The sequence below is a fragment of the Echinops telfairi genome, unplaced genomic scaffold, assembly GCF_000313985.2.
Source record: "Echinops telfairi isolate 266 unplaced genomic scaffold, ASM31398v2 ScPeMD7_5;HRSCAF=22, whole genome shotgun sequence".
In the NCBI taxonomy this organism is placed as follows: Eukaryota; Metazoa; Chordata; class Mammalia; order Afrosoricida; family Tenrecidae; genus Echinops; species Echinops telfairi.
In genome coordinates, this window is record NW_022103901.1 from 32436697 (window position 1) to 32440478 (window position 3782).

Consider the following 3782-nt stretch of genomic DNA (forward strand, 5'->3'; position numbering starts at 1 on the left):
TATATATAAGTTATTTATATATTATATACATATAAATAAAATCTTGGACCTGTGAAATGTTTTATAGAATAGATCTTCCTCCTACATGGGCTATTCAATACCAAAAACTTTTAGAATTGTATGTAACAGAAATAAATGTCTTTGTCTTTTAAAAATATATAGATCAAGAAAAAGTTTTCACACACACACAAAAACACTATTTGATAGTTACTAAGGGTGTGAGGGAGACTAAATCACTAACTAGCGGTGTTATTGTTGTTAGGTGCTATCAAGTTGGTTCCAACCCATAGGCACCCTGTGTGCAACAGAATGAATCACGGAGAGTCCTGCGCCATCCTCATAATCGTTCCTATGTTTGAGCGCAGTTTTGCAGTCACTGCGCCAATCCATGCCATCTAGGGCCTTCCTCTTTTGAGCTTCTTTGCAGCAATGAGCTTAGACATAACAATCTTGAGGATGGCGCAGGAGTGATCGGTCTTTTGTTTTCTTTTACATGGGTTCCTATGAGTCAGAGGGAGTCCATGATACCTCGCAACAAACAGAAATTGTTCAGTGATATTAGTTACATTTTCACGTGTGGTGTTAAATTGCGATCTGAATATTCAGTTTCCAATAGTCTATTTCTCTCTCCATTTAGTTTCTCATATTTGCTTTAGAATAATTGTTGGCCTTTTGATCTCACATAGTTGTTGTTGTTGTTGTTGCTGTTTTTAACAGCACTATATATACATCACAGGTTCCAAAACTTTTTTGAATCAAATTATTTCCTAAAAGTCAGATGTGAAATTACCTTCTCATCACACTTCGATCATCACCCTATATCTAACCCTCATTGTTTTCTTAAACAAGATTCAGTCACTTAAGTTTTTAAATATGTATAAGTGAACATCTCATGTATTTTAGTCTAAAGAACTTTCCATATATGAATATTCTTCTTATCTCAATGGTATTTTAAAACCTATACTCTTGGCAAAGTTAATGATACTATTATTAGTAGCCCCAAGAAACTTCTTTATATGAACTCTCAAAAATGCTCCCACTTAACTTTAAGCCCTTGCCTAAGAACAATCAGTGATCATGGTGTGACCCTGTTCAATACTTACTCTCATGAAAGGGTCACTGAAGATATGGGTGCTAGAGGAAAATATGGGAGAGAAATCAGATGGTGCCCAGTGATCAGAAGGAACAGTGTCTGAGGTCTTAAAAGCTTATCTTAAAACAACCAGGCATCTAAGTGAGGTGTTTGCTAAGCAAAGCAGCCCATGTGATCCAAGGATTGTAAATAATAAAATCCAAGATCAGAGGAGAGAATAGTATTAGCGTTTAAATTCTGAGCATCTGTTTTGCAGAAGGTTATGGATGACACTGCACGCCCAAAATCCATTTGCAGTGTCCTCACAGGGATTAAGCCTTCATTGAATTTCCTCAGACCATTGATGGGGATGTGAATAGCCTTGCCTTCAGAAAGCAAGGATCAGTAAGTGAATTAATATAGATATACTTAGGTTAAATTTTAACATCTTAGAGTTTTTTCCCTTTTAACTAATTTTTTATTTGTTCTTTTATTATTTTCTGATTTCTTTTAGATTGAGGTTTTTCTGTGTTTTATTTTGTTATTGTTGTCAGAGGTGGGAATGTATAATTTTCTGTATATGAAATCCAAGATAAGTAAATCTAGAGCAATAGTAAATAGATTAATAGTCTTTAGGGTTATGGCAGGAGAGGGGTGGGGGAAATAGGATCTAATAATAAAAATGAAGAAAATGTTCTGAAATGGATTCTGGTGGTTATTACACAACTCTTTGTACTGTATTCAAACCATTGGATTCTATGATATGTGGATTATATGTCAATAAAAGTACTATATATTAGTAAAAGATTGATTGTGGTGATGATTTCACAATTCTTTTAAAGATATTTAAACCACTGAATTGTATGTTACATGAATCATGTCAGTAGAACCAGTTTTTTAATGGGTAAATGATATGAGCTGACCATTCAACAAAGATGACATCCAAATGGCCAATGACCACATGAAGAAATGCTCACAATCACCAACTACCCAGAAGATGCATATCAAAGCAACAATGAGATACCACTTTATACCAACAATGACCACCAAGTTCAAAAAATCAGAAAATAACAACTGCTGGAGAGACTGTGGGGAGATTGGAGTGTCGCTGATGGGACTGTAAATATGTACAAACACTGGGGGAAGCAATATGGTGCTACCACAAACAACTGGCCATAGAAATTCTTGCATTCCAGTCATCCTTCATGCAGGGTATATCGCCACAGATATAAGAATCACAACACAAACAGACATAGACACACCCATGTGCATCGCAGCACTATTCACAATGACAAGAAGTTAGAAACAACCTAAATACCCATCAGTACAGGAATCAATAGAGAAACTTTGATACATACACAGAATGTTATTATGCATCGCTAAAAATCAACTACAAAACCATGAACCACTGCATGCCATGGATGGACCGGAAAAAAAATATGCTGGATCAAATTAGTTCCATCACAAAAGACAAACAGTATATGAGACAACTGTTATGGGGTGGGCGGGGAGAGAGAAGATGAAGATTTTTGTGCCAAAGAGAAAAGAATTTGGAGTTCAGCAAGGTAGGGAGGGCAGGGAAAGGAAGATGAAATACTAGGCTTCAGGGTTTTCAGGTATGAAGTTGGGTGAAGTCGACAAGAGTAATCCAAAGGGGGAAAAGAGAAATCAAGGAAGCAGTGGTACGGTAAACTATTGGGTAGGGGTTGATTAGTAATTTAAACTGTTGAATACAAAATGGATGATCTGAAATGTAAACTCCCACTTAATAATTCACAATAAAAATTGTTATTAAAAAAGAAAAATTCTTTAATAATATAAATTTCAAAGTAATAAATACAAGTCTAGATCAGTAAGGTGGTGAGATTTGAGGCTCCAAGAAATTTTGTCTGGACATTGTGTCCACCCAGCTTGCGTCATTTCCAAGTTCTGACCTAGGAGTTAACTAGCATTCTTTGTCATCAGCGCTGGGTCCAAAGGGACCAGAAAGTAGGTGAGGCAATTATATTCCGCTTATCAGTAATGGGTCTCTCGGGAAATCTGGTCCCAGTGGCCATGGAGGCTCCTGTAAATGTCTGTTCTGTGATTGCCCCCAAACATCCTTCCTGCATACAAGGCCAAGGCCATAAGCCTCTTGTCTTCACTCATTCAGGACTTACCTATATTTCCAGAATTTCCCAGTCTTTAAAATACAGTGGAGCATTGACCACTCCATAGTGACAGCCCCCACTTCTCCCAGGTAAGGCTGTCCCAGTATAGTTGTCAATATTTATGTGGTGAGGAATAAAGTTTAGAAACTCCTTAGCTAAATATTACATATCTAGGGAACAATAAGAAGTGCTGAATCCATTATCTGGAGCTTGTGATAAATCCATTAATAATCAGCTATTTCTCTGTCTCTTTAGAAGCATCTAAGGATGTGGGGATAAGAACTGGAAATATGAGACACAAAGAGTCATAGAGTAGATCTGTGTATAGGTGTGATTTTCTATATAAAACAAATGAGATAAGACTCAGTACATTCCGTGGAAATAGCATCAAGATTGAGTTGTGCCCACTGGGTGTATAGGTATGGCAGCCAGTTCTGGCCTTAGCAATTATATTAATTGATTTGCAATGTGATTCATCCAAGAGCTTGATTTGCCATATCTTACCCATCCATGTATAGGTTTCTGAATTCACTATTATGCATTAATCTGATTGCACAGTC